Here is a 20,983-nt window from a genome sequence, read left to right as displayed (position 1 = left end):
TTACAAAATATTTTTTCATCTAACCATTGAAAATAAAAAATATTTTGTAAACCAAGAATGTGTCTTGTATTCAAACCCGCTAAAAATACGTGTGTAGAATATTAAAAAATATATAACATTTTATAACCATAATTAAAAAAATTTGACCTTAGAGAAAATAAATTGTATTTTTGGTATATCTTCATATATAAGAAAATGATTGAAGACCCAAAAAAAAAAACATTAAAGTACTAAAAAGAAGAATCCCAATGCTGGGATTCGAACCAGGGATATATACTTGAATAAAAAATGAAGCTTAACCATAGTTGCTAGCATTAATTAATGTGTAGGTTTTTTTTTTTTTTTTTTAATAGGGAAAAAAAAGAATTACAATCGGAAATCACAGGGGCACGCAGGCCCAGCCAAGTCAAAATAGAAAGGAACATAACAACTTAACGGAAGACCCCTGTCCCACAACCGGGACGGAGTAAGACTATGGCCTAAGCTAGCAACAACATCTGCAGTAAAGTTGGCCTCCCGAAAAAAGTGCTTAAAAGAAATCTCTTCGTAGTAAGAACTGAGCAATCGAATGTCTTACACAAGGAGACTTATGCTCCAGGGAACCGAAACCAGATTATTAACACAATCAATGATAAGCTTTGAGTCACCTTCCACAAGGATCTTTCGCCAACCCTTATGAATAGCATGAGCCAGGCCATCCCGAAGAGCCAAACACTCTGCGACTGTAATAGAAACTTGACCAGAGTTTTTAGTGCCAGCTAAACGAACATTACCATTCTAGTCACGAATCACAAAACCAGTTGCAGCCAGATTACCACGCACCGAACCATCAAAATTCACTTTAACCCAGTCTAGCGGTGGTGGTTCCCACTTGATATTAACCTTTCCAGTAGATTTCTGGGGCGGGCAAGAGTTAATTTTCCAGTAATCTAGCCCAATGCGACCAGCCACATTTAGTACTCTAACTGGATGGGGATCGATGTCTTTAAAAATGCAGTTGTTCCTGGCTTCCCAGATCTGCCAGCATAAAAGAAGAGCTTTGGAAAGAACATTTGGGCCATCGGCAGCCTTGGTATGAGGTAGCGAAGCCAGCCACTCAATGCCATCAAAATTCTGATGAGCATAGTTAGGGAAAAAATACGTAAGTGGTTAATAGTCTCCATATGATTCTTACACAGAGGACATTCTGGATTGATATTAGGTAAAAATTTGTAGAGATGGCTTCTAACTTGCAGTCTTTTTCGAATGAGAAGCCACGAAAAAAGTTTGACTTTAGGGGGGAGGATTAAACTCCACATTTTCTTCAAAAGGGGGGCTTTTGGGTGACTCTGTTCATCCTGCAGTTGTAAATTGTAAGCAGACTTTATAGAAAAATTTCCATTAGGGGCAGGCCCCCAGATAAGCTTATCTTGAAGAGGATAAAAGGGCAAAGGAATGGTCAGAATTTTTTCTATCACATCATCATCAATCACTTGAGAGAGCTTGTCATAATTCCAAGCTTGATTTTGAATAAAGTCAGACACTTTAGCATTTAAATTAAGATTATTTCTAAGGAAGACAGGAATTAGATCTAACAAAGGAAAAGGAAAGACCCAATTAGCAGTCCAGAAAGGAATAGATTGCCCATTACCAACAATCCACCTTATACCTTTGTGAAGCACAGAGCGCGCCTCAAGGATGGCTTTCCAAGTCGAAGAATGTGAAGTCTTTTTAGCAGTCACAAGAAAACCCTCATTCTTCAAGTACTTCTTCAACATAATTTGAGCCCACCAATTGGAAGAATCAGTTAAGCAGATCCAACCTAATTTTGCTAAAGCCGCTTTGTTGAAAAGAGCCGCAGATCTGACCCCAAGGCCTCCTAGACTTTGAGGCAAGCAAATGTATTTCCAGGCCACAGGGGGAACTTTAATGCTATTGCCCTAGAAGAAACGTCTACAACAGGAATTCATTTCCTTACAGACTTCTTAAGGGCACTTGAAACACGAAAGAGTGTGGTTGGGGACACCCGTAACACTAGCCTTGATTAAAGTGAGCCGCCCCGCCCTAGATAAAGTTTGGGCCTTCCAGCCGGCAAATTTGGATCAAATTCTATCTATCATCATCTTGGCATTAGCAGGATCTTTCCAAAAAAATGATATTGTGTATGCCAAGGTAGCGACCAAGAGTGGTTTTATGCTGAATCTGCAAGAGGTTGCTTAGAGCATTTCGAGCTTGAGAATGGACATTACCCGAAAAATAAACAGTGGACTTATGAAGATTAATTCTCTGCCCTGACACTTTGGCAGTTGATATTTCTGGCAGCCATAGCAGTTGACTTGGCAAAAATAAGACAGTCGTCAGCAAAAACCAAGTTAGAGATCCGATCACCTCCCTGGGAAGAGAGAAGACCCACATGAGTTTTAGGATTCTGAGCAAGTAAATTAAAATGTCTTATAAAAGGTTCCATGCAAAGAATAAAAATGTAAGGAGATAGGGGATCTCCTTGACGAATTCCTCTAGAAGCCTTAAAATGGCCATAAGGAGAACCATTAATTAGCATGGAAAAAGAAGTGCTAGAAACACAATTCATAATGCGATCACACCAATCATTGCTAAAACCAAACTGATTCAAGCAACCTCTAATGTACTTCCAATCAAGTAAATCATAAGCTTGTTTCAAGGTCAATTTTAATAGCCATAGCACCCCTAGAACCTTTCTTACGTTTAAAGTCATGGAATAGTTCATGCGCAATAAGAATATTGTCAAATATGGATCTACCCAGGGGCAAAAGGCTCCCTGGTTTTTGGAAATGCACTTCGCAAGGATAGGCCTAAGCCGACTAACAATTATTTTAGTGATAATCTTATACAAAACATTGCAAAGGCTTATCGGTCTAAAGTGGTTAACAGACTCTGGAGAGGCCACTTTGGGAATGAGGGCAATATTGGTATGGTTGATGTCCTGAAGGGAAATATTGTGGAAAGGAAATCATTGACTAAACATTTAATTAAATGTTTAGTCTTGTCCCAACACTTCTGGTAGAAGATAGCTTGTAAACTATCCAGCCCAGGCGCCTTAAGAGGGCCAATACTCTTTAAAGCACACTCCAATTCTAAATTTGAGACAGGAGCCAAGAGATTCTCATTATCTAAACTGGTGACACAAGGCTCAATTACTCGGAGAAAGTCCATCATCAAGTGATGATTAGGGGGCTGCTCAGCCGTAAATCTAAGCTTAAAAGCTTGAACGAAAGCTTCTGGAAGGATATCACCTTCAACCCACAGACCATTAAGATCTCTTACTCTAAGAATTTGATTTCTTTTTCTTCTAATAAGAGCTTGAGTGTGGAAGTATTTAGTATTTTTATCACCCAACTGTAGCCAGCTGGCTCTAGCTTTTTGGGCATAGAAAACCTCTTCCTGTTCAAGCAAAATTTTTAACTCAGTGTTCAATTTGAAGTCTTAGTCTAACAAAAATGGGTCATAGGGATTTTGAGCCAATTGCTCTTGAATTAAGACTAAGTTTTCTTGGGTGATCCTGAGCTTATGAAAAAGGTCTCCAAACACACTTCTATTCCAATTTTTAAGTTGGTGTTTGAAAGTATTACAACAAGTTTGGATCTGATGGGCAGCATTTCCAACATAAGAGCAATTCCAAACATGTGAAACAACTTGGTCAAAATCCTTATGGGCAAGCCACATGGCTTCAAACTTAAAATTTTTAGGGATTCTCCTAAAGATTTGATTACACTTAAGGAAAATTGGACCATGGTCCGACCTCACAATAGGCAAGTTTTGGAGCTCAAAATGAGGGAGAAGTCTCATCCAATCCGGGTTGGCAAGAGCACGGTCTAGTCTTTCATAAATAATGGTGTTGTCATGATGCCCATTACACCAAGTAAAAGGGACACCAGTAGCAGCCAACGAAACAACTTCACAGTCATCTATAAACTTATTGAAATTTCTCATGGCCTGAGAGGTTTCAAGAGAACCACCCACCTTTTCATTCATAGAACAAATACTATTAAAATCACCTAGCATGAGCCAAAGGTGATTATTTGTTGGTTTTAAACACACAATTTCTCTCCAAAGATTGCTCTGTTTGGCTTTTTGAGGGTAAGTATAGATAAAAGTTGTAGTCCAGCTCTTATTGGTAGTTATATCTTGTAACTCACAGTTAATATAACGCTCATGATAATTCAAAATACTTATATTAAAGATAGCAGGATTCCACATCAAAATAATCCCCCCACATTGCCCAACAGAGGGGATACAAAAACTACAATTAAAACCCAGCCTCTGGACCAAGCGATCAGCCTGATCACGAGAGGATCTGGAATCTAAAATGCACAAAACATCTAAGCAAAGAGTACTGATATAAAACAGAATTTGGAGAATAAAGCCACGCCAGGCACTGCCTCGGCTATTCCAGACTAAAATCTTCATGGATTGGGGTTGAACTCTTCGCGGTCAGAAGGGTGAAAAACCCCCAGAATTTCAACACTAGGTTCTGACTCCTTCGGTGCTTCTTCAAAGAGCTATCTAGCTCTCTTCTCAGGGCTCTTAAAAGCCTTAGCATTAGAAGAGCTATGCTCCTCCAGAGAAAGGCTCGGATCCGACACCACCATCTTACCCTTATCCATCCTACTAGGCCCGTCATCCTTAAAAAGGACTTTAGGAATCGGAGCAGAGCTCTCATAAGTAATTCTAACCCCTCTCGCCACTTCCTTGAAGGTTCTACCATCCCTCATAGCTTCTTTACCTTTCCCTTTGCGACCCGACACCACTGTCCAGCCCACCTCTTTTTTCTCAGTATTCTGCAGATTGTCTTCCTCAACCTCTTCACCATTCTCATTCTTATGGATATCGTCAACCGTAATCGGTTGTGGAAACACAAGGATTACATCATCTTGCAGATTCCTACGAACATCCTCGTCCAACACCAACTCCCTAAGGAAGAAACTAGGTTCATTGTTTAGTCTCTGCACTTGGAATAATTTTTGTTAGAGATTTTGAAAGGGCAATCATGACCCGACTCTTTTTTCTAGCTGCAATAAAAATAGATCGCAAACAGAGCCTCATAACTGATATAAATATGAGTTTCTTTTGGTTCATCTCCAAGAATGAGACACCCTTTTCAAGGGCTTGGTTAAATCCACTTCCAAGCAAACCCGAACAACCATACTCTGTTTTCCTACCATGGAAACTTGGTCAACTCAAATCGAGGTCCCAAGGATGGAGACCAAATCACTTAAAACTTCATGATCCTTATAGTGTAGCGGCAAGAAAGGAATTCTCGCCCAACAAACAATGGACTCAACAGCTGCATGGAAAGGAGTGAAGTCAGGTCTCCACCTTTGCAACGCAAAAATTTGACCTTGGAAAAACCAAGGTCTGTGTTTAAGAACAAACTCTACATCCTCCACAGCTCCAAATTCAATCTTATACCAGTATCTACCAATGTGATTGACAGAGACTTCTTCTTGCAGGTCTTTCCAATCACTTTTCAGTCTATTCCTAATGGCCTTCCTAGGAATAGGAACTCCAAAAACTTTCCCAACAAGACAGAAGGCTTCGTAATGACTCTGCACCTTAGAAGCCAGCGCAGTGGTAGACACCCTAGTTTCATTGTTTTCCATGGTGAAGGTAAAACAGCCCTTGTGAATTCTGGAAGGTTCACGAGGAGGGGTCCTCCTAGTATCAAGGGGGATCTAGGACTGGTGCTACGAGACCTAGTTCGAGAAGAGCTAACAGCAAGTTGGGGATTCATATTGACACAGAAACACAGCTTAAAGCAGAGGTCGTAGGAACAAAGGAAGTGTTTGAAGCATATAACAAAACATCTCCACATAACAGTATAAATAAGGAACGAATGCATGAAGTAATGGTTAACCCAAACAATCAACCACCAATGCATGCAAATGCTTGCAAGTGAGAAAGAAGGAACTTCCCCCAAATCTTGAAATCTCCACATTGTAGCAGAGCACGCCTCATGACTCAACTGGTTTATCATGTAAAACTGGCTATTGGTGTTCTCCGTGTAATCCTGGCCATTAGATTGAGTTTCCATTAGCTTAATTATGCAAGAGTAATAATTAACCACTTTTACACAATAATAAAAATAGGAGATTAGGATCCTTCCCCAATAGAACCTATCTGAAACGTTCTCGAGGGGAGCAACCAACGCCATCGAGTTCTTCACCGCTGCAATTCTGTGCCCTGCTGTCCCTTTCCATCCAAGAATTTTGCAGTTCCATACGTTTCCATGATTGTATCCTTTCTGAAAGAAGAACCTTGAGCAAGTCGAGACCGACCTGAGATATTTGGCACCTCTTGAGATGGTCCTCCAATCGAATCTTTCGACTCTTCCTCTTCTCCTTTCTACGCCTTTTTCTCTCTCTTGTTTTCCAAATCCCCAAATTTTTGAGTCCTAATCGTGCCCTAGTTCCTTTGTCCTCTTTTCCCCTCCAGAGAGTCTCTCTCATATCGCCTATTACCCTAACTCTGTGTTTTCTCTTGACTTTCTTTGTTTACAACAAATGTTGAACCTTTAATTAATGTGTAGTTCCATACATTTATTTATATAAGCACTTAAATATGACCTCATATAAAAATTTAAAAAAGTGTTGGGGTCCTCCCTTGAGCCGGGGAACAGGGCTATCACCTTTTCTGCCTTTGCTTAGGGCCATCATTGGATAGTTGTATTTATAAATTAGGTACAAAGACCATCAGCTATAAGGAAAAATACCCATAAAGGGGTATCTAATACAAATATGGAAGCATAGTAACCACGTAGGGTTAATCTAGATAAAAGTCTAGAGAAATTTCAACATAAAAGTCGCATGCATGGACAAAGCAAAGATGAATCACAACACCCAAATCTACCAATACAACACCCAAACATTATTTGCTCAATGTTTGATCACAAAGAAAAGTCCATATATGGATTAAAATTTAAATCGAAACATTTTTCGGTGGCTTTGCTCATATATCTCTCTCTTATAAAAGTCAGTAGGTTCCTCTCTCTAGCAGACCATAGTCCTCCAATGCTTTTCTTCCTTCCATCAACACAATGGTTAGTAGTATAAATAATAGTGCAGTAGATAAAATTATGCATGAGAGCTTCTCGTGCTGATAACGTGTTGTAAAATGAACGATATATACGAGAATATTGAGCTGCACGTAAATTAAATGAGACACAATATTTAACGATGTTCGGCCATGCCTACGTCCTCTGAGAGCAGTAGCTGTAACTTTTCCACTATGTAAAATAATAGGGTTAACACTTTAGTGTTTACAATAACTCAGACTCACTGATATTTCTCTCTTGGAGAATTTCTCTTTGCTCTCGTTTCTCTCACTCTCCTTTCTGTCTTCCTTCCTCTCTGCTTGGGCTCTCATTTCTCTTCTTTGATGGTGTGTCACATTACAACGAAGGGAGGAAGTCCATTTATAGGCAAAGCCTCTTGGCTTCCCGTGGATGTGCAATTATTTCTTCCAATATGTGAACTCTACTTCTACAGGCATCATCACTTTACCCACTCAAACAACAAGTCTTCAAATGAATAGTTAGTGGGCTCCACCACATTCTTTACAACAATTTCAAGTAAAATGATGGAAGTGGGCACAAGTCACTGTTTAGGGCCCAGATACGCTCATATTATTATTCTTCTCCAATATGGAGGTATTTATACAAGTACGAAAATGAGTTAACCCTAAATAAAATAGGAAATATATCTAAATTACAATAGGAAGTAAATCTCTATTGCAATAGGACTAAATAATAATTGGTAAGTAACCAAAATTCTAATAAAATAAGGAATCAAAATCCTAACTAAGTAATGACTCGCCAACACTCCTCTTCAAGTTGGGCAAAGATATTTCGCATGCCCAACTTAACAAGCGAGTCACAGAACACCATACTTGAGAAGCACCAATTGTAGAGAAGGTCTTTTCGTCAACCATAAGTGAAACAAGTGATAAACTAAAGCAAAGTTTGCAGCAGAAACACAAGAGCAAACCCTAAAAAATAGGGCACATAGCAGAACACAGAGCACGGCAATAGGTAAGGCAGAACACAGAAACCTTGTGAGCACGACAGTAGATAAGGCAGAACACAAAAAGACTGTGAGCACGGTAATAAGTAAGGCAGAACACAGAAATCCTGTGACCACGGCAGTAGATAAGACTCTGAGCACGGCAATAGGTAAGGCAGAACACAGAAACCCTGTGAGTACGGCAGCAGATAAGGCAGAACACAGAAACCCTGTGAGCACGGCAATAGGTAAGGCAGAGCACAGAAACCCTGTCAGCACGACACCAGATAAGGTAGAAACCAAACCCTAAAAAATAGGGTAACGCAAGGTAAAGCCAAACCTCGAAAAAATAAGGTAAGGTAAGGCAAAGTAAGTCAAGAGCAAAGGTAAGGTCAACAAGCGTGACCACAACGGAAACACACCAGCAAAGACATGAGCAACAATATTGGCACCATAACAGGCAGGAGTAACAATATTGGTGCCAACAACAGCAATACAAGGCACTGGCACTAGCAAGAGCAACAAGGCATGGACATAACAGGCATCATCAACAGTAATCAACATTATCCCCAACAAGAGTCATAATAGGTATGAGCAATAACATTGTCCCCAATAAGAGACCTAACAAGTATGAGAAACGGTACTGGCACCAGCAAAGGACATAGTAGTCAGCAGCAATAACAATGACAAATACTTCCATTATTGCAAAGACAACTTTTCTTCACTCTCCCTCTCCCCTTGAAGAAAAGGGGTAGTCGGAACCATAAAAAAATTGGCACTTAAGAAATAGAAGCTGACTGACGCTCAGATGTAGAAGAATCAGATATGGCAGATAGATAGCCGAATTGCAGCGGAATATATGAGCAACGGTGTCACTCCCCCTCAAATCCGACAATGTATGAGAGTCGAGATTTGGAGAAAGCAACAACGAAAAATAAAGTTGCAGCATCCAAATAAAGTTGCATCTATCTCCCCATCAAATCCGACACTGGTAAAGGGTCGAGATTTGAAAGAAGAGAAATTGAAATAATAGTAAAGAGACTCAAACATGCCAGTCTCATGGCAGAAACAAATGCAAGAGGGGAAGGTGGTAGCATACGGTTGTCCCATGAAGAAAAAACTTCATAAAAGGAGAATAGTAAGGGAGGAAACCCAGCAAATCATGAACAGAGACAAAGACAAAGATAAGGTGCTCAAACTGAGAAGCGGAAAGGCAACTCAGAAGAGCAGCCGAAGAAGACAGAGACCCGCAGAACAGTCAAGGAAAGGCTCGGCGAGCGGTGACAAGGCTCACGGAGTAAAAAGACTTGTTATGAAGTTTCAAAGATAGAGAAGCTGAGACATCAAGAAAGACCATCTAGCATACAAAGATGAAAAATAAAATTTTTGGAATAATAGCAAAGAAGCATGTGAAGGCTAGGTGCAGTGAAAACACATATGAGAGGATGAACAAAAAAAAGATGACTATACAAGATGAAGACCCATGATGGGTTAGGAATGAGGAGTGCCAACAACTCTCAATTTGGCAGAGGTTATCACAGGTTAGGAACCTAGCTCTGATACCATGTCAAACAAAGTAGGGTAAATATTCAGTTATGCTAAGATACGCTCATATTATTATTCTTCTCCAATATGGAGGTATTTATACAAGTACAAAGATGTGTTAACCCTAAATAAAATAGGAAATATATCTAAATTACAATAGGAAGTAAATCTCTATTGCAATAGGACTAAATAATAGTTGGTAAGTAATCAAAATTCTAATAAAATAAGGAACCAAAATCCTAACTAAGTAAGGACTCGCCAATAGTATGGCCATCATAACTTTGCACTTATCAACGCTCTTGGATTCTCCAAGTCTACTGAGCATCCGCCTCTTGGGTGTAATGCAACCGAACCCAAACTCTCCCCTATCATCCATCACCTTCTCTTCTTCTGTTGCCCCGTCAACGAATTTGGAGTGCCATCTCCATTTGCATCCATTTGTCCGTTAATTCAGTTCAATTCAATCAACTTTTTCTTCTTATGTATGGAAATGGAAGCACTACTTTTTTTTTTTTTATACACTTTTCTCGTAAGAGCAAAGGTTATGGGGTTAATATATTACCACAACGACGCGTTGACCAAACATGGTGTGTAAGTAGGTACAATTCTGGCAAGAGAATAGCAAGGTTTCTTTACTAGAAAATAACTGGGTTTTTACCTTGATCAGAACAGAACACACAAATATTAAGTAGGCTAGCAGCAGCTGCTGTTCACAAGTTTCTAAAGCTCACACACAAAAACAGATTATTACATATAGGGATATCCAAGCTTCTTACGCGTTGGTAATTAGTACTGAAGGAAATTAAGCAAATATTAATTAAGGCCACTGAATAGTATATAAGGTCTGCACTAGGGTGAGGACCAGGAGGATAAAGGCCGCGATGACAGAGATGATTGTCCATAGGGTAGAAAAATAGTCACGCCTCAATATTTCCATAAACTTGTGCCATTTAGTCTTGTAATAGTTATTCACATTATCGGAGAGATCACTGTAGTAATACCCCATGACGATGGTGTCATTGTAAAGCTTGTTGAAGAATTGGGCAGCATCGTCCGGGTTCAACCAATTGGCCAACATTCCTTTCTCACAAAGAAAATCTATATCCTCTCTAGAGTCGATGGAGTTATCCATCAAAACTGCGTAGGAAGCTATCTTGTGCAGGTAACCGTGGTAGCATTGTTCAAAGGCGATGAGGTTCCTGAACAGAGGCTCTGTCCTCTCATCAATTACCAACGGTGGAATTGTAAAACCCCCATTTTTGAACTTTACGTTCATTATGCACTCTCCCTTTCCCTCTTCCTTGTTTTGGCTTGTTTCGAACTGAACGCCTGCCTTAGAAAGAGATGTCGGGTTTAGGATCCGTTGAAATAATTTTGGCCCCTTCTTTTCATGTTGCTCTTCCACACGCGACGTCTCCTTGAATCCAGTAACAGTCGCGTCGGCGCTTTTAGCCAATTCCATGATGACTTTGATCAAGCTCTCCAAACTCACATCCTTGGATGAGGAGAGAAGCAATTGTAAATATCAACGTTTCACATCTTCAAACAGTTGGAATTTTTTATTGCCGTGGTGGAAGGGTCCGATGGAGACAATGCCAAGTTCATAGGCCTATTTCTTTTGTCTACGAATGACCTCAAGAACTTTGAAGATGCAGCACGAAGGAAGCGAGGGTGAATGGATAAGAAGTTTTCTTTTTCAATTCTTCAACAGTGGGTCCATAATCAACTTCACTGCATTTTCCTTTGTCACCTTCCATGATTGTAGATATATGCTTTGCTTTCAATATCTGAAAATGATTAATGCTAAACTATGCTTCTTCTCACAAAACATAAAATAGTAATTAATGCAAAAATTAATACAATAAAACTTACAAAAAATCTTGATTGAAAGATTTTATTGATAGCTTGTAGTAGCATACATAGTAACACTAGTAACACTCAATACTTTACAATAGTTTCTCAGGGGAGGGCTCAGAGAAGACTTATGAAAATTGGAAATTTCACTTGCTGAAAAGAACAGCCTTCTTCCAAAGAGGCCAAGAGGCCAATATTTAAGAGTCATTCCAGCGGACGGGCCGTGCCCGAGGCGAGGGGAGAAAAAAAAAAAATTTCGTTCCACCGCCTAGCCCAAGCCCGGGGGGGTGTGGGACCCACCAACTCGGGTCAGCCCGAAGGCGAGACGAGCCCGAGCTGCAGCCCGCGGTCGCTGACGTCAGAGCTCGCGTCACGCTGACGTCAGCTAGCCCGTTCAAAAAAATTTTACCGTTGGCGCGTGCAAGTTGCCATGTGTCGCATCCCCAGCCCTCCGATCAGCATCTCCGAATCCATCCTACGGCTGAGGCTTTTTTGGGCAATAAAAATATGAAGAAAAAAAAATTGTAAATTTTTTTTAAAAATTCTAAAAAATTCTAATTTTTTTTTTCTATAAATACCTATCAATACCCTTCACTTTCAACACCAATCCTCATACATTTCATTATACTTATACTATTATTCACTCTTTACTCAACATTTTCCTCTTTTTCATCCAGTATTTTGATTTCATATTTTTATGGCTTCTTCTATCGAAACCGGAGGGGCTTGGAGCACCATGGAAGATGTTTCCTTGTGTGAGGCTTGGCTCCAAATTTGTTATTGTCCCGTGTCCGTCAATGAGATGAAATTTTTTCATATGTGGAAAAAAACTCATGCCGAATTTTGTGAAAAAATTCCGGGGTCTACTCGTACGGAGATGGCATTATCCAGTAGGTGGAAAATTCTCAATAAAGAGTTGGGAAAATGGAGAGATGCCCTAGCAAAAGCGATGGACAACTATAGAAGCGGGGAAAATCGTACTAACGAGGTAAGTATTTTATAATTTTTGTTTTATTAAGTTTAATCTCCTAATATATATATTTTGTTAATATTGCTTGCATTTTCAATATTTTGTTAATATTTCTTGCATTTTAAATATTTTGTTAATATTTCTTGCATTTTAAATATTTTGTTCATATTTCTTGCAATATCAATATGTTGTTAATATTTCTTGCATTTTAAATATTTTGTTCATATTTCTTGCATTATCAATTTTATTTTAAATATTTTGTTCATATTTCTTGCATTTCAATATTTTGTTAATATTTCTTGCATTTTAAATATTTTGTTCATATTTCTTGCATTTTAAATATTTTGTTAATATTTCTTGCATTATCAATATTTTGTTAATATTTCTTGCATTTTAAATATTTTGTTCATATTTCTTGCATTTTCAATATTTTGTTAATATTTCTTGCATTTTCAATATGTTGTTAATATTTCTTGCATTTCCAATTGTTTCTTAATTTTCTTGCACTTCTAATTTATTTGTAAGGTTAATTGCATTTCCATTATTATTTTTTTTTGTTACTTGCATATCCAATATATTTTAAATATTTATTGCATTTCCATTTTTTTTGTTAAATAGATGATTCAAGCACAAATGTGGTTCGGTGCAACCGGGGGTGGCAAAAAAAGTTTCAACCATCATGAATGTTGGGAGGTGGTGAAATATTGCAAACGCTTCATAATTATTCCGACGGGTCCCGCCGTTGTGTTAAACGAGACGCCACTCCGTGATTCAATGACATCGGATTCACCTCTCGATTCTCCTATGAGTCAAGACTCACCCATCGAAAAGGAGCCGAGGCCCATTGGCCGAAAGGCCGCGAAGGCAAAGAAAGCGGGTAATTCAAGCAATAATAATTCAAAATTTTTGGAGGAAATTGCAAGGCAAAACGGCATAAGAATAGAAATGGAGCAAAAACGCCAAGATAACGAGTTGGCCCTTCAAGCTGAGTATGCACGAGAAAGGGAGTATTTGCGCAAAAAAGATATGGACAAGACGGATCGGGAAACCATGGCGATGGATACAAGTCATATGTCCCCTGAAACAAAACAATTTTGGAAGCTAGAACGAAGGGATGTTATGAGAAGAAGACTTTTTCGGGATGATGGGCCTAGCAACACGGATTGGTTAAATGATGGAAACCATTAAATTAGTTAGCATACCTTTTATGTATTTGTATTTTTCATGTTTTCTATTAAAGTTGTTGTAATTCATGTATTTTATTTTAGTAGTAGTAATTCATAATGACTTGTATTACATTTCGTTATTTAATAAACAAAGCATTCAATAAATTACCTTTTTATTCAACATATTCCATACTTCAAACAAAACAAAATAAAAATAAAAAAAAGTACAAACAAGGCACAATAATAATAACAAACCACAACCAAACCATAATAAATAAAAATACAACACAACCTAACCATAACTAAATAAAACATAACCAAAGCATCTATGCTCCATCATTCATCTTCATTGCCTTTCACCGCCCATAGATGCTCCATCAAGTGAACTTGACGCATTTCATGAATATACGAAGATTGCATCTCTGTATATCGATCTATCATTCGGGTCATCAAATGACCATCCCTCACCAACGGTTCCGGCTCAAACGGTTCTCCACTTGGCCCCATGGGCCTTTCATAAATCCGTGTCAAGGCCGTGTTCATTGGATCCGGTTCGTAGACCTCTAAAGCATCATAATCGTACTCATCCTCCACAATCATATTATGGAGGATGATGCAAGTCATCATAATGCTTCTGAGGATCTCCTCATCAAACATACGGGCCGCACCTCGAATAATCAACCACCGAGCTTGAAGGATGCCAAAACACCTTTCGACATCTTTCCTGTATCCCTCTTGATAGGTAGCAAATAATTTTTGCTTCTGGGATCGGGGATTCGGAATGGATTTGACAAAAGTGGTCCACCTCGGGTAGATGCCGTCAGCTAGATAATACCCCGTCTGGTACACTGTATTGTTGACTTGATAGGTGATATTGGGGCCCTGGCCTCTCAATACATCGTTGAAGACCGGGGATTGACCCAGCACGTTGAGGTCATTTTGGGATCCTGCAACTCCAAAGAAGGCATGCCAAACCCATGTGTCGAAGCCAGCAACGGCTTCAAGGATGATACTTTTTTGGCCTTTTCTATTTCCGTAATCACCTTGCCAGGCAGTTGGGCAATTCTTCCATTGCCAGTGCATGCAGTCGATGCTACCAATCATTCCTGGAAATCCTCGAGCTTCGGCTTTTTGTAGAAGCCGTTGGAGGTCCCTGGGAGTAGGTCTACGCAGGTAGTCCCTAGTGTACAGAGTTTCAACAGCTTGACAAAATCTTACCAAAGCCTCCAACGTAGTGGACTTCCCCATCCGGGCAATCTCATCCACCTGATCAGCAGATGCTCCATACGCCAACATTCGTATAACAGCTGTAAGCTTTTGCTCCGGAAGAAGCCCCAAAACCCCAGTAGCATCACACTTTTGAACAAAGTATGCATCATAATTGCAAATATCATGCATGACTTTATTGAACAAATGAGGTTGCATTCTAAATCGCCTTCGAAAATCAACATCAGAGTACAAAGAAGTTGGGATAAAATAATCTTCCAAAAGATTCTTACCCCGAGAATGCCTATGTCTTTCCACATTCCGGCGGCGGCCGACTTGTGAACCACGGCGGCGACCTTGGTTCTCTTCATCTTGCAAAGCCACTGCTATGAGAACTTGTTCATCGACTTGTCTCTGCAACTCATTGATTTCATCTGCTCTACGGTTTCTCTCATTTGTTTCTCGCTCTTGCCTCTCCAAGCATCTCCTAAAATCTTCCATTGAGAATGAATGAAGTATGAATTCTAAACTCTGAGAAATGAAAATATAGAAAGATGTGGTGTGAGAGGTATGAGCTGAGCCTCTGGTTTTATAGAAAATTTTGGCAAGATAGACATGCCACGTGGCTTGATTTTATTGGATGAAAATCTTATCTGAAATTTGAAATTCATCCGAAATTTGAACCCAAATTTGTATGAATTTTGAATTTTGAAATTCATCCGAAATTTGAACCCAAAAATTTATCTGAAATTTGAATTTTGAAATTCATCCGAAATTTGAATCCAAAAATCTTATCCGGAAATTTTATCCGATTATGAATAGTCTTGACACGTAGGAACCAAAAATCTTATCTGAAAATATTATCCAAATTAATTATTTTCATTAAAAAATAGGGGGAAAAAACAAAAAAAATGAATAGTAATTGCCCTTAGCCATGGCAATGGGTGGAAAACACAAAATACTATTTGCAAGGGCAACCACTATTCACGTGAATAGTAGTTGCCCTAGCTCCCCCCTTGCCATGACTAAGGGCAAATCACTCATTTGGGAGGCTTGAATCATGAGTTGCCTTGCTAATTCTTTAATTTATAATTTGGTTCTTCCTTCAATTGGGAGGAAGACTGAGAGGCTTCAGAAATTGATGACTTGTGCTGTGCGACTTTGACTAGAGGAAATTCTGTATAAACTTGACCAATGACTCTTTCATAATTGAATCTATCCCACTATTTGACTGAAATCTGTCGGGAAAGAGTTCTTGTTTCCCAGTTAACCTGATAAGACCATTTGAGGATCCAAGGAACTTTATATTTGGCGACAAAAATTAGGAGACTGGGGAAGAAAGCATCTTCTTCTCTGAATTTGTATTTACTAGTAAAATAAGTAACAAAATCTTGGAGATCATAAGGAAGAATTCCAATGACTGGGCCATGCTTTTCCCACTAAGAAGAAAACCAGGAGGGAAAAGGACTTCTAAATTTACTATCAAAGTTGACAAACCATGAATGACTGAAATCTTTAGTTTGGTGAAGGAATATGTTATTCTAGGCTTCAATATAATCATAATAACTGTATTGGATGTTTGATTTGAGAATTTTGAAAGAGTGGGGGCGGTTTCCCCAGTCGGATTGGCTGAGAATTTTGTGGATATACATAGAATGATAAAGGATTATGTTTGGATCATTTCTGTCTTTAATTGGTCTAATTTTTAGGGTTTGGGTTTCAAGAAGAATATCTCTGTAGAATTTGAGTGACTTTTATGGGTGATGAGGAACAAAGTGATAGTTGGGGGGAAAGTAGGCTTTAGCTATTTTGACTGGATTGGAGAGATTATTATAGCAAGGTTCAATTATGAAGAGGTCGATGTTACTGCGGGGGTGATGGGGAGAAGTTTTCATGTAAGAAATTGATGGCTGAGAAGAAGAAGGGGTTGTGACTTGGAAGGGATCATAATTGGAGATTAGGGTTGACTGATAATTGGGACGAATGCTGGGGACTGTAGAACCAAGACTAGTGAATCTATTGGTAATTTGAATTGGAGAATATCCCGAATGGGGGACGATTTGGGAAGGCTCTGTTTTTACTGGATTCATAGAAGGGGGAAGTTTTCTAGTAACTGATTGACTACCTTGTTTGACTGATTTGGATTCTTTTCCTATCATTTCTTTCCCTGTAGAAATTCCCGTGTTAGAAAATCGGGAATACGATTCTCACTGCCTTTCAATCAAGATTGTCTATCAATAAAATCTATCAATAAAATAATGCTTAAATGAGTGTTACTTTCTATCAATAAAATCTTTCAGTCAAGATTTTTTGTAAGTACTCTCATTTAAGCATTATTTTGATTTACGTACTCTCATTTAAGCATTATTTTCATTTATATATATTACGCTACTTAAAAACTGGGGAAAGACCACGGGCATAAGAGCACCCAAAACCGCATCAAAAAAAATAAGAGCACCCAAAAAAGAAAGTGGTGTGCAAGAGTAAAACATGTTACCACAAATATTTAATTGTTAAACTTGGTTATTAATTTGTGCTTTAAAAGTCAAAGAACACTAACAGAGCACAAAAAGAAAACAATGTCCTTTGACCAATTTTGTATAAGGTTTGCCATTGCAAACCGAAAAGAAATTTTCCACGCCAGACGCAGTAAATATACTTATACAACATAGTCCAACCCTTATACAGCGTACAAATTTATTTATTTTTTAACCTGGCCAGCATAAACCATGTAGCCTTCTTTTGCAACTTTCACCATTTTTCTATCTTAAATTCTCAAAGTTTTAGTTCCCTTTCTTGAAGAAAATCTCTAAATCAATCAGATCATTCTCATAAGATCAAGACAAATAGAGGTAAATAATGATATATCAATATATATGGTTGAATTCTAATATATTTGTTGAAGTCTTTGTTTTAGGATGTTTCATTGTTAATTTTGCATAAGACGCGTAAAATCTCATAGCAGCCCATCTTTTATAAACATAAGTACTTTCAATTATTTTCTTAATATACAAATAGAGTGATGAATCCAAGATTTTACTATGAGAAGTCAAGGTGTAAAAATTACAACAACAAAAATTAGAAGAAAAATAAATACCTTGTCTCAAAACAAACTCATATCAATCAATGACGACACAAATAATCATCAATGTTCGAATAAATCAAATCAATATCAACAAATCATTAATTCTATACATACTAATTTCAATTAAATTAAAAACATCATACATTATGATTAATTGGAGCTTAGGGTTTAAAACTTACTTTAAATTTGAGATATTTCACACTAATAAGCGGCGGTAGCTTTGGTGGGATGACGCCAAGAGCCCGACGACAGTGGAAGCAGACGGTGGAAGTTGGGGCTTAGTGTTTCTACAATTAAGGAAGAAATTAGAAACTGGGGCTATTTCTATGTGTGTGTGTGTGTGTGTGTGTGCACGTGCGTGTGTGGTGTGGAGGGTTGGGAGCTGACCAAAATGTTGAGATAAAATGGGTAGTGTTATAAAATCAAGAATGGAGCCTAAAATGGTAGAGCCCACTACCAAATTGATTGAAGAAAAATGATGATGCTTGTCTGCCAAACATTCGAGTGAAGCCAAAGGCTTGTGAGTGAACAGCTAATTTTTTGGCCTATAAACGGATGTACTCTCACCATCAACATTTTTCGGTGGCTTTGCTCATATATATCTCTCTTGTAAAAGTCAGTAGGTTCCTCTTTCTAGCAGACAACATCTCCTCCAATGCTTTTCTTCCTTCCCTCAACACAATGGTTAGTAGTATAAATAATAGTGCAGTAGAGAAAATTATACATGAGAGCTTCTAGTGCTGATAACGTGTTGTAAAATGAACACTATATACGAGAATATTGAGCTGCACATAAAGTAAATGAGACACAATATTTAACGAGGTTCGACCATGCCTACGTCCTCTGAGAGCAGTAACTGTAACTTTTCCACTACGTAAAATAATAGGGTTACAACTTTAGTGTTTACAATATCTCAGACTCACTGATATTTCTCTCTTGGATAATTTCTCTCTGCTCTCATTTCTCTCACCCTCCTTTCTATCTTCTTTCCTCTCTGCCTGGGCTCTCATTTCTCTTCTTTGATGATGTGTCGCATTACAATGAAGAGAGGAAGTCCATTTATGGGCAAAGCCTCTTGGCTTCCCGTGGATGTGCAATTATTTCTTCCAATATGTGAACTCCACTTCTACATGCATCATCACTTTACCCACTCAAACAACAGTCTTCAAATGAATAGTTAGTTGGCTCCACCACATTCTTTACAACAATTTCAAGTAAAATGATGAAAGTGGACACAAGTCACTATTTAGGGCTCACAAGTTGAAGGGCATAAAATAAATGAGGGGCCCATATTGGTTTGAGAGTCAATGAAGGCCGGATGACATGAAACGAAAGTTCCCTAATATGATATGCCATATAATCAGTCTAAAATATCGATAATATCGACGAAATATCGAGGATATTATCGTTTTTTTGGGTCACGGATATTCGGAACGTATACATATACATATCGTATAAATATTGATAATATCGAAAAATATTGATGTTGATAATTTCGCTCATACTTCAGCAATATTTTGTCAAAATATCGCTATAATATTGTTAGAATATCGAAAATATCGAAAATATTGATGTAATGGAAAAAAGGAAAAAAAAACACAAAGGGAATTCGAACCTTTGCCATTTCACTCCTCCAATGCCTTAACCACGATGTTGCTTATGTTTTTGTAATAATACACAAAGGGGAACTCTATGTGATACTAAGTCACTTATGTATCTTACCAAGCAATGTATAAAGTGTAAAATATTGTAATAAATCATTATATATAAATGATTATAGTGTGTTTAATATTCTTTTATTAATTACTACATATTTTCTATACTCACAGCGTTTGTCAGCTCGCTATATAATCAACTTAAATCAGTTAAACCCATCATGCAATGCATTTCCTTCCAATTTTTTTGTAATAAACTAATAGATAATTGACTAAATAAACATCCTCCGAAGTTTCAATAAAAATTTTCAAGTTTTTCTTACAATTTCCGTGGTTTTTATTTAATTTTTATCGATATCGATAATATCCCGATATTTCCATTGAAATTTTCGTGTTTTTGGACTACCGATATTTTCGATACCATTGATATTTTAGACCTTGCATATAATAAATGAGGCCACACTTTTGGTTATATTTCCTTGTTCAAAAGAGTCAAAAGTTTAGACATGTCTCTTATAACATCATTTGTGTGTGAGAAATCTCTCTTTCTTCTAATTTAAATTAACTTACACATTTTTATTTTTATTTAATAAAAAATAAATTTTATTAAACATGAGATATGTTCTTGTAACAGGGAACAACAAAACCTTGCCAAAATTACATCACCACATCAATGCTCTTGGATTCTCCAAGTCTATTGAGCATCCTCTTGCAATGAAAGGAGAAAGTCCATTTATAGGCAAAGCCTCTTGGCTTCCTATGGATGTGCAATTATTTCTTCGAATACGTGAACTCCACTTCTACAATACCTTCATCATCACTAACAAGTCTTCAAATGAATAGTATGGGCTCCACCACATTCTTTACAACAATTTCAAGTAAAATAGTGGAAGTGGACACAAGTCACTGTTTAGGGCTCACAAGTTGAAGGGCATAAAATAAATGTAAGGGGCCCAAATTGGTTGGGAGTCAATGAAGGCCGGACGACATGAAACAAATGTTCCCTAGTATGATATGCCATATAATAAATGAGGCCTCACTTTTGGTTATATTTCTTTGTTCAAAAGAGTCGAAAGTTTAGACAGGAGGGCTCAGATAACATCATTTGTGTGTGTGGTGTGAGAAATCTCCTTCTCTTTTAATTTAAATTAACTTACGAATTTAAGTTTTTATTTAATAAAAAATTATATTTATTAAACATGAGATATGTTCTTGTAACATGGAACGACAAAACCTTGCCAAAATTACATCACCATTGAGACGTATGGGCATCATAACTTTGCACTCATCAACGCTCTTGGATTCTCGAAGTCTACTGAGCATCCGCCTCTTGGGTGTAATGCAACCGAATCCAAACTCACACCCATCATCCATCACCTGTTATTCTTCTGTTGCCCCGTCAACGAATTTGGAGTGCTATCTCCATTTGCATCCATTTTTCCGTTAATTCAGTTCAATTCAATCAACTTTTTCTTCTTGTGTATGGA

General features: G+C 38.0%; 1 long non-coding RNA gene and 1 pseudogene across 1 annotated transcript; both read right to left on the bottom strand.

Annotated features, from left to right (window-relative positions):
* Window positions 1-5,764: 5,764 nt before the first annotated feature.
* LOC117628387 lies at window positions 5,765-6,514 on the bottom strand. The gene is made up of 2 exons (XR_004585948.1): window positions 6,132-6,514; window positions 5,765-6,025 (listed from the first exon to the last, which is right to left on the bottom strand). It is a non-coding gene; the product is annotated as an uncharacterized LOC117628387 (long non-coding RNA).
* A 3,863-nt stretch (window positions 6,515-10,377) lies between these two features.
* On the bottom strand, window positions 10,378-20,932 carry LOC117627558 (annotated as a pseudogene).
* Window positions 20,933-20,983: the final 51 nt, after the last annotated feature.

Source organism: Prunus dulcis, chromosome 5 (genome assembly GCF_902201215.1).
Source record: "Prunus dulcis chromosome 5, ALMONDv2, whole genome shotgun sequence".
NCBI classification, from domain to species: Eukaryota; Viridiplantae; Streptophyta; class Magnoliopsida; order Rosales; family Rosaceae; genus Prunus; species Prunus dulcis.
Note: the sequence above shows the minus strand (reverse complement) of the source record. Positions and strands in the feature narration are given on the sequence as shown.